The 11,434-nt window shown below is 33.1% G+C and overlaps 1 long non-coding RNA gene and 1 pseudogene across 5 annotated transcripts; one reads left to right on the top strand and one right to left on the bottom strand.

Annotated features, from left to right (window-relative positions):
* Positions 1-487: 487 nt before the first annotated feature.
* On the top strand, positions 488-3,270 carry LOC114280467 (receptor-like protein kinase FERONIA pseudogene; annotated as a pseudogene).
* Positions 3,271-5,383: 2,113 nt separating this feature from the next.
* On the bottom strand, positions 5,384-9,601 carry LOC114280468 (uncharacterized). 5 transcript variants are annotated; one of them, XR_014335191.1, is made up of 7 exons: positions 9,421-9,585; positions 9,243-9,329; positions 8,913-9,079; positions 7,286-7,321; positions 6,846-6,945; positions 6,284-6,403; positions 5,384-5,559 (listed from the first exon to the last, which is right to left on the bottom strand). It is a non-coding gene; the product is annotated as an uncharacterized LOC114280468 (long non-coding RNA). The 5 variants fall into 5 exon arrangements; XR_014335195.1 differs by lacking the exons at positions 6,284-6,403; positions 9,421-9,585 and adding exons at positions 7,600-7,714; positions 7,838-8,133 and having other exon boundaries at positions 9,243-9,403; XR_014335193.1 differs by lacking the exon at positions 6,284-6,403 and having other exon boundaries at positions 9,458-9,601.
* Between the last annotated feature and the right edge of the window lie 1,833 nt (positions 9,602-11,434).

Genomic DNA, 11,434 nt, shown 5'->3' with positions numbered 1-11,434 from the left:
AAGATTAGGATAAGTTTCATTCAATTTGTTATAGTAGATTAGAACTTCGGATTTGTAGAATTCACTATACGTTTTATTTTGATAATTTAAGATGTTTATTAGACAAATAATTATAATCATATAACTTAAATTTGAAGATCCAACTTTAATGTAAAGAAAAATTATTGACCGTCATATGATATTAGTTATGTAATACTTTAGACAAATGATAAATCACAATACACATTTACGCTGTGTTTGATTTATGAATTTGATTAGAGATTTAGAAGGGAAAAGAAAAAAAAAATATAGGTAAAATATAAATAGAATATAACTACATTTTATTCACCTTTTCTTTTTCTTTTTTTAAATTTATTCTCAAATTTATCAACTAAACACAATCTTCATAAATTATCATTAATAAGTAACATGTACAATGGGTAAAACAATACGTGCTAAAATTTCCACTACATTCTATACTATAAATACTCAATAATCACACCCAGGACTTAACACTTAAATTCTCTTTAAATTTGGAATCCCAACTTTCCTTCTATTTGCATAAATATTTGGCCAAGCCCAAATAACATAATCCCAACCCCAACCTCACATTAGTAGCCATACAGACACCATGAAGGTGAAGAATGGTCTAAACAGATATCCATTTCTTTCAATGATCATGTTTCTGGCTCTCATGCACATTGGCCATCTAACAGTACCCATTTGGGCCAACCGATCGCCTTACCCGCCAACCGATTACTTCCTATTCGAATGCCTTGCCTCCACAGCTGCAACTTTGTTATCTAATGGCCAGAAATGGAGTCCCAATAATAATTCTAATTTTGAGTACTATCCATATTATGAGGTGTCCAAAGCATCCCAAATTTCAGGTGATCCCAAATCCCCTCAGTCGTTATATGCTTGCATTGTTCGAAAGCAATCTAGTTTCACATTTGCAGTATCTAGTATTGGTATGCATTTCATACGACTTCACTTCTATCCAACTAGTTATGAAGGTTTGAACATGTCTAAAGCTTTGTTCTCTGTCAGTGTAGCCAATTACACTCTTCTACGTACTTCAGAGTCCTCTTATTCTAGCAATCCATCCGATGCTAAATATATCATTAAAGAATTTTGCATTAACGTGGATGATTTGGTGTTTAACGTAGCTTTCACTCCATCAAGAAATTCCTCCGGTGCCTATGGCTTTGTGAACAAGATTGAGATAGTTTCAATGCCCCAAGACATCTATTATGTCCGCAGAGGTGATGACCAACTGCCCTTCATCGGGCATCATTCCAAGTTCTTCACTGGGAATTCCATAGCCCTGGAAATGATGTATAGGTTAAATGTTGGCGGGCACTCAATCTATGCTGAAGATGATACGGGCATGTTACGAGCTTGGTCAGAGGACTTCTCGTTCCTTATCAATCAAATCACTGATACCATTTATCCAAAAGTTAATATCAAGTATAGTTTGTCAGTGCCTGCATACATTGCGCCACAGCAAATCTATGCTACAGCTAGAACCATGGAGGACAACGGGCATTGTAATATGACATGGCTATTCCCTCTTGAAGGCAGTTTTTATTACCTTGTTAGGCTTCATTTCTGCGAGGTCATGAAGGATATTTGGCAAGACAATCAAAGGGTTTTTCAAGTTTATTTAAATGATCAAATTGTTGAGAATTATGCAGACGTGATACACTGGAGTGGTGGAGTCGGCGTTCCAGTGTACAGAGATTACATTGTTAATGTCACAAGAAATAGCCAAGAGATGTTTCTGTCTTTGGCATTAAAGAGCACAGAAAGTCTGAATGGGGCAATCTTAAATAGCTTGGAAATCTTCAAGCTATCAGACCACGCCTACAATCTTGCAGGGCCATTTCCATTTGGACAGAGAACACACCCATTTGGAATGTCAAATAGATTATTACAGAATCATCCAAAGATAGTATTCATTCCATTTTATACTTTGGTTGCGTTAACATTTCTATGTTACATTTTTTTGCTATTTTTGATCAGGTGGTTCCCATTTCACTCTAATTTGCAAAGGAGAACTTTCAAATTGGCGTCATCATATCATTGTCGTTACTTCACACTTGTTGAGATTAAATCAGCTACAAATAACTCCTCTGACGCTAATGTAATTGGTGCTGGTGGATTTGGAAAAGTCTATAAGGGGTACATCGATGGTTCTATTGCGATAAAGCGTGGGAGTCCAACCTCACATCAAGGTCTACATGAGTTCCACACTGAAATCACCATACTAACTAAACTCAAGCACAACAACCTTGTCTCTCTAATTGGGTATTGCGTCGATGAAAAAGAGATGATATTAGTGTATGAATTCACGGCTTAAGGTACCTTACGCGATAACCTATATAACACCCAGAATCCCCCACTTCAATGGAAGGAGAGACTCAAGATTTGCATTGGTGCTGCACGGGGGTTACACTACCTTCATGCTGATGCAAAGCAGACCATCATTCACCGTGACGTGAAGATGACAAATATTCTCTTAGATGAGAGTTGGGTAGCTAAGGTTTCAGGTTTGGGTTGTCCAAATTTGGGCCTAAAATCATGTCTTGCACTCATGTTAGCACTGCAGTGAAGGGTAGTTTCGGATACATGGATCCAGAATACTGCCGTTGTCAAAAGTTGACAGAAAAGTCAGATGTGTACTCTTTCGGTGTGGTATTGATGGAAGTATTGTGTGCCAGACCAGCAGTCTTACCAATGGTGATGGAAGAAGAGGAAGACAGGCAAGAACAAGCCAACTTGGCTGAGTGGGCTTTACATTGTCATCAATTAGGGACCCTTCATCATATTATAGACCCGTTTTTGAAGGAAAAGATTGACCCAGAATGTTTCAAGACATTTGTGGAATTAGCAAAGAGGTAGAGGATGTGAACGACCCACGATGGGCGATGTGTTGTGGTACTTGGAATTAGCACAGCAACAACAGGAAGCTAATACAGTAGAGGAAAAAACGTGTATTGAGATGAGTACTAGAACTGCAAGTGAGGAGTTTGTGACCATTGATATTCAATTTTCGGAGCTCATGGACCCAGTTGGTCGTTGATAGAATTCAACAGACAATTCTTTCAACCTTGTAAGCCCATCCAGTATAATAATTCTATAAACATAGGACCAACCATTGAACAGACCACAAAAAAATAATGTTGGCCATACATATCAGATAACCATTGTACTCAAGTTACTCTATTTGTATATTATGTTATCATTTATGTGGTTTGTTTTATGTTTATAATTTATTTATTTTTCCAACTATTTCCCCTTTTAATAGTTCTTTCCCATAAGATAAGTTGTAAAAACTAACAATTGACATGTATGTTAATTTTTAGCTAATATTTAAGATAAGTGGTAAAACTACATAATTTCATAAATTTAGTTTCGGGTATTATATAGGTGATATAGGTTTACATAGGCGGTCACTTAAAGTACTCCATAGTAATTATGGACATTTTTTTATCAGTAAATAAATAATATTTTATTAAGGAAAAATTAGTCTAGGGTTCCTCCCCCACTTTTCGTAATGGAAGAGATCCATAAAATTATTTTTTGATGTCTAAGGTCCCTAAACATATATCAGAGAAATTTGACTCTTTGCCCACGATTCCTCTCTCTCTCTCTCTCTCTCTCTCTCTACAACCAAATGAACAAAAGCTTCAAGATCTTCGTCTACCCTACCCCCAAATCCCACCCCTTCGCCAACGTCCTCCTCCCAGTCTCCAACGATCCAGGCGGCAACTACGCCAGCGAATCCTTCTTCAAAAAGTCCCTCGGCAAGTCCGACTTCCTCACCACCAATCCCTCCGACGCCAACTTCTTCTTCCTCCCCTTCTCCATCGCCGCCATGCGTCACGATCGGCGAATCAAAGTGGGAGGGATTCAGAACTTTGTTAGGGATTCTGTAACTAGAAACAATGTCTATTGAAGCTCTGGCAATGGCAGGTACAGATTACCTGGAATGTGATATAGATATCGAGGCTTGGGAGCGATGCGGACAATAATAACCACTTTCATATCTTCTAGCAGAAAAGCATTCAAGCAGTCATCAGAATGTAAAAAAAGGCACTACTAATGATAAGTTGATCATCATCAATGGTGAGTTGCTGATGAGAGCAAAAATTCAGGAATGGGCTAAAGCAGTGGCTTCTAAGAAAAATGCCTCTGGTTTTGAAAAAAGAAATACATTTAGAGAGACTTCAAGTTGAAGGTTGGAGTGGTGAGCGGTGTGAATATATCCCCAGAGAAATTCTCTGGATTTGAACTAAAATTTCTCTAGATTGATTTTGAAATTTCTCTGGAGAGGTAATGTTGTGGAAATATAGAGAAATTTCTCTGGAGAGTGGGAAGCATATGAAAGGTTTAAATTTCTCTAGAGAGTTCATGAAAGGCTAAGGAGACCAGAAAAATTTGAAATTTCTTTGGAGAGTCCATGAAAGGCTAAGGAGGTCAGAGAAATTTAAAATTTCTCTGGACTAATTTCTCTAGACCAATTTTCTCTGGATCAACTTGAGGGACCTTAGACATTATGAAAATATTAGATGCCCTTTATGTTATAAAATCTTAATATGAGGGACCTTAAAAAAAATCATTTTTATTAATACTAATTAAACGTTACATACAGGAATAGTTGGCCAGAAGCCAACTGTCAAGAGACAATGAAAAAGCACAAGACACTAACATCAACAACCATTACTACAAAATCATAAACAAATCACACTTTTTTTTGCGTGATGTATGTTATTTAATCACATCTTTTAAGTCTTATTAAAGTGTGATCTTTAAGAGTGTGATTAAAAAGAGTCATGTTTAATCACACCTTTTAAGTATCATTAAAAAATGATTCCATGATAATAAATATTTAAATCACATCTTTCAAGTGTGATTAATAACATTTAGATCATAGATTTTAAATGTAATTAATATCTAATAAAATCAGTGATTAATAATGAGATAAGATCACACATTATATGCATTTCTCATCACAATTACTGCGTGTGATAAAAAAAAAGGTTCGACATATTTGAAAAATAATCAATATTATTTTGGGCAAATTACATATACACCCCTCCAGGTTTGGTTAAATTACAAATACCCCCTGAGGTTTCGGAAATTACATCCCGCCCCCTGAGGTTTGTATTTTCATAACAATTTACCCCCTGAGGTTTATATTTCATAACAAATTACCCCCTAATTTCTTATGCAAATATAGCATTCAGGGGGGAATTCGTAATTTCTCAAACCTCAGGGGGGTATCTGTAATTTTGTCAAACCTGGAGGGGTGTATATGTAATTTGCCCTATTATTTTTATACGCGCATTTAAAGAATGTAATGCACACTGTATACTATCATTTAAATCACAACCACATATTGAATGAAATAACATTATATATTTCATAAATGAAAGTTGAATGTTCAAAGTAATACAAAAGAATTAATAAAAAGTTTTTAACTGTGATTACATATATTAAAAAATGAGAAAACTTGAAACACAAAGTTCTTTAATTCTTTGATCATATGTTGTATCTCTCCAACCAATTTCTGACCTGAAAAATGAAAATAAAAATTAATTTAGAAACTGCTAGAAGCATATGAATAAACTTTCTATTTGTGAGGCTCAGCTCGGCTTGGCTCAAATACATTTGTTTTTAATAGTTTGACTACAAGATGTACTTTTTTTAAAAGGAAGCATCACCCAAGATGAAAAAATGGAAAAAAATTCCCAAATCATGAAAATTAACCCAAACCCAAGCCAATTTAACCTAAGCTCCCAAAAACCAATCATTGAAAATCATTACCCCTGCCTCCCAACTGCAAAAGAATTCAGCAAATAAAGCATATTTTACTACTTTAGCAACTACCTTTATAGACCATGGAAAAACCAGAAAGTACCTTGTCTAGCTTCAAGAAATTTAAAAATAAACCAATGCCTGAAGCAGACAATTTAGGAGGTACATAACAAATTGAATGTGTAAGATAATCAAACATGAAATAAACCGATATTCCCATTTTTTGCTATTATTTGACTACATAAGATTAACCAAGCACCGAAAAGTGTTCTTCGCTCACTATCATTTTCCATTGTGCTACATGTAAAAAATGTTTTCCACCCTAACAAACAAAATCCAAGTTATTTGTTAATCTTTAAATCACATAAGCTCTGGCTAAGCTTCATGTTCCCATTTTATTATTCTCCAAACGCAGGAAGTACAACTATATATATAACTATACCAAACATATAGAGAGATAGAGAAAAGGACAAAAACATACTGAAAGTAGTTCTCTCGCAAAACCCAAATGGTCTTTGTCACTTGCCATTGCAAAGACAAGAACCAATTTTGCCTTTGGAATTGTCATCTGAATTGTATCAGCTAAAGCTTTGGCAAATTCCTTGGTATGTGCCGGAAAACATAAATCATATAAGCTATAAAAGATTGAGGCTATGTTTGGATCTTTGATATTAGCCTCTAACAAACCCTTAGAAATTTCGTTTATAAAAGATTGAGATTGTGTTTTTGGATCTTTGATTTGAGAAGGGATTTGTGAAGGGAAAAGAAAAGGCAAGGAAAAGAAAAGAATTATCTTATATTTCTTTTTCTTTTTTTTTTCTATAAATTCCTCCGTAAATCCAAGATCCAAACATAACCCGAAAGACAAAAAAGTTATATGGGCCACATCCCCTTGATACTCATTCATACAATTATTTTACTTGACAAAGAAGAGAGTCAAAAAAGAGAGCAACTTGGATACAGCAAAATTTTGTGGTAGTATATATAGTAGTTTTGTTCTAATGTTCTAGGGAAAATGGAAAATAGAAACATAAGGTCCGCACCTTGATCACGAAGGCATAGAGACGCACAAGTGGCAGTTGCAGCATTTTGGAGTTGGTGAGATCCAAGCATTGAGAGTTTTGCATCAAACAACTCAATGACCTGCATAATTTGATATAAAGTTCATAGTTCGTATAACAACCAAATACATCAATGAACATTAGACACATAAGAAAGCAAAGCATTAAACTACTTGGAAAAGAAACCGTACGGCGGGTGGCAGATAGACAAAATTGACATTAGAAATTGCCGTTTTGTTTATCAAAAACCAACAGTTCGATTGACAAATAATAGCGGGTTTAAGGGAGTCTCACAGTTAAAGAGAGCAATAGTTGCATATCTATTTTATAAATCAAATAAGGAACAAAACAATAGAAATAAAGGAGGAAGAGGAAGATAGGATATAAGAAGATGATGGTGAAGAAGAAACTTTATTTCTTACCTTTATCATCAACCAAGATAAGGTTTTTTAGGCCTCCTGTTCATAAATGTCCAAAGGGAAAAAGATATGATCAGCCATTGAGTTGCAAATTTTGAAAATAAACAAGGTAACATAGAATTCACATATCTTCAACGAGAAAAATGTGATGAAACCAGAAAAGTCATTTGCAATGTCACCAAACCATTCCAAACATGAAATCTAGAACAAGCAAATTATTTTTCAATATGATGCAACAAAACCTCACCTTGCAGTCAGGTCTATATTATTTAAAAATAAAAAATGAAAAATCTTAAGTTTTGGACTAATAAGAATACCTTGTTTCATTAGTGCATACAATGCATATTTCTAAGGCAAGGGATCTGCTTAAGGAGTGCCTTGCCTCTAAGTGTTACGCTCGAATGCAATTTTGAACTCTGATCCAGAAACAAGCTAGAGCAAACCAATGGAAGAAAATAAAGATGCGTGCGATAAACAAGTTATAAACCTAATAAGATGGCATAATAAACAAAATAATTGACAGTTTCTCACACGTGATTCAGGGATGAAAATTACATCTCCAGCATAAATAAGCCTTGGGTTGTCGAACTTATTCAACTCTATAGTCTTGTTTACCACGGTATTAAAACGAGAACAAATTGTAAAACGTGTATCCCCACTTTTAACTCTGTAGCTTACTACCTCCACACCCTTAGAATAGCCACATACAAGATCTAAAGGTATAGTTTGTGATTCAATCAAAGTTTTATCATTCTTCTCCACCACAAATGATACAAACTTTTCCGAAATGCTCTCCCATGTATCCTTATGTTGGACCGTATGGCCTGTGTGCCAAGCGAACTCACTGTGACCTGCAGGGTAACTGCAATCTATTACAATGGAAAAACCATTGACAGTTCTATTCACTGAACTAGAATTAACATGAAATAAGGGAGTTGTCTCTTCAAGGGGTTTCGGAATTTTAGGAACATAGTATAGGAAAGGACATGATTCCGTCAAAGATACATTGCATGACATAGCATTCACATAGAAACAATGGCCAGAACGTGCAAGAAAGGTCAAAATCACTAAACCAACCAAAAAAATTTCATTTTGGGTTAAAACAAACCGCATTTTTATAAAATAAAACTGAAAATGTATATTACTAATCTTTAAATATATATACTAATGTTCTTTTCTTCGTTCTTTTTTGAATCTTTGAAGAACCTACTAATCAGCTAGACAATATCTCGAACAAGTAATCTTCAAATTTCTCTCCTTAATTTCCTCAGAAAACAAGATATATATATATATATATATAATTACAAACTTCAATTAAACAATGGAAGTAAACAAGAATTACAAGTCCAAAAACAATTCAATGGAATCTACAAATGGGTTTTCCTGTATCAGATAGTTACATAATTATATCTGAAAAACTAAGATCAACACAATAAGAAAATGATGTTGAGAGAACTTGATGGGTTTGTGAAAAAGCAATTAAATGGAAAAAGGGGAGAATATTTTGAGGGTTTTGTGAAAATAGAGAAACCCAGAGAACTGGACTGATAAGGAGATGAAAGAGAAGGGAATCATTGTAATTGATTGTGAGAATTGAGAAAAAGACATGAGAGATAGTCCAAGAAATTACCAGATTTAGAGGAGTGTGGTTGTTGAGTAGAAGAAGTCTTGGGTGCTCCGCTTGGCTTTCCATAGCAAAACTGGTTTGTTGTTGCCTTCTAGAATACAGAGAGAGAGTAGAAATTCCATGTTGCTTTTAATATATTCTGCAACTTCTCATTCATTTTGCTCTCTAGACTATCATCATCCATGTCATAACATGTAGAAATTCATTAGTTGGAAAGGTACTTCAACTAGTGAAGTGTTCGATTGAAGAAAAGCACCAAAAAAAAAAAAAAAAAAAAAAAAAAAAAAAAAAAAAAACCCAACAAAGTACTCAAATAGAGAAACATATACATACCCATTTTCCTGTTTCACTTGCATAGAATACCTCTGCTGCTCCACTCTTTGAAAATGCGACGCCAAATGAATCAAATCAACTGTGTGCCTGTGTTCATAAGAAAGACAACTTTTAGACTTCACAGAATCAGATCTTTGAAAAATCCCACCTGCTTTGACTTCAAAATCAATATCAATACCTCAGTCGCTCTTTTTTTTTTTTGAGAGGGTGAATACCTCAGTCGCTCACCGCCGCTGCTGCTCGCCTTTCACTGCTGCTCATAGTAGTCACCACCGATCAAAGGATGTAGGGTTAGGGTTTGAAGAGAGAAAAGTGAGAGATAGGTTTGGGAATCTCCAAAAAAAACATATGAATTGAATTGTGTTGTGTTGTGTTGTGTTGGGTTGGGGGGGGGGGGGGGTAAAATTATAATCACGCTTATTTAAAAAATAAGTGAGATAATTTCACACTTATTTTATAATCACACTTATTTTATATAAAATCAAAATTAAAAAATATATATACAATTATACTTATTTAGAAAATATGATTAAAAAAAAAATATAATCATACTTGTTTAAAAAGTGAGATTAAAAATTAATATTATCACACTCACTTAAATTAAGTATGATTAAAATACAACTTTAATCTTTTTTATCATACTTTTAATAAAAATGAGATAATTTTATTTGTCAAAAGTGTAATTTTTAACTATTTTTTTTTGTAACAGTGGACAAAATGGCCAAAACCCAAACGACAACCCAAAAAAAGGCTTCTAGGTGCCATCCATCAGACAAAGCAACCAAGAAAGAAAAGCAGAACAGAGGTGCCTCCTGCCAACAACTCTCAAAACAGGTCTACATTGTCATCAATTATTAGGGACCCTTGTGGGTATTTTTAGTGTGACTTGACTTTGGTTGCAAGTGTATGGGGTTGACAAGTCCACTTAAGACTCCAAGATAATTTCCTGTATTTTCTTTTTTCTTTTTTTTAAGTATACTACCAGGCAGCTGTTGAATAAGTGAACAAGGGAGATTTTTACAGTCCTTGAGTTTATACTTCTATATTATATATTAAGTAAAAAAGAGTTTTTAATCTCAAGTGTTGTGGGAGTTTCAATCTCTCAATATAAATTTTTTAATTTTTTGATTTAAAAAAAAATCTTAGCAGTTATTAACTTCTCCCAACTTCTAAGTCATACCCTCATAATAATACTTTAATACATTAAGAACAAGTATAAAAAAAACAAAAATGCTAGAGGCCCCAAAAATTCTATCAAAAGTTTTACCAAATGTCTCACATTGGTGTGATGTGAGACATTTGGTAAAACTTTTGGTAAAATATTTGGGATCTCTAGTATTACTCATAAAACTTTAATGCATTAAAAACAAGTATAAAAAAAATTTCTTGAAAAGTCCAACACATATGATTATTATCAAAATATTAAACTTTAATATAATATAACAAAAAAGAAAAGATATTTAATTTCTTAAAAATTTCAATACATATGATTATTATCAAAATATTAAACTTTAATATAATATAAAAAAAGAAAAAAAGAAGACATTTAAAATAAAAAATATATATATATTTAAAAATTACAATTCACATATATAAATAATTATAAACACAATCCGTGATTGATGTAATACAAAATGATTGAACTAAAAATTTTCCACGTAGTGCTCCGTAAGCGAGAATTACCCTCCAAAGCTACTTCTAAAATTTATTGAATACAAAAAATATACAAAAATATTTTTAAGATTTTTTCACATAGATAAAATTCTTTTAAAAATTTATTGAATACAAAAAAAAAATTTAATATATTTTCGTATTTTGTTGTATTTAATGAATTTTTTAAAATTTATACACAAAATTTTAAAAAATTCATTGAATACAAAAAATATATAAAAATATTTTAAAGATTTCTCCACACAGATAATTTTATTATATTTTCGTATTTTGATATTCACTTATATAATAATAAAATTATCTAAATTATTAATTGAAATAAAATTTTAACATTATTGAAAACTATTAATTAACTTGATGATTTATTAATAAATGGATCTATTTGTTATGAAATTAGAAATTTTAGGGAACATAATGTAATTTATAGAACCAGAGAGGGTAATTTGTAATTTAAGTAAACCTCAGGAGGTGTGTTTGTAATTTACCAAAAAAATACAAAATTTTAGTATATTTTCGTATTT

The sequence above is a fragment of the Camellia sinensis genome, chromosome 1, assembly GCF_055761805.1.
Source record: "Camellia sinensis isolate YWXY chromosome 1, ASM5576180v1, whole genome shotgun sequence".
NCBI lineage: Eukaryota > Viridiplantae > Streptophyta > Magnoliopsida > Ericales > Theaceae > Camellia > Camellia sinensis.
This window is presented reverse-complemented; position numbering and strand designations above follow the sequence as displayed.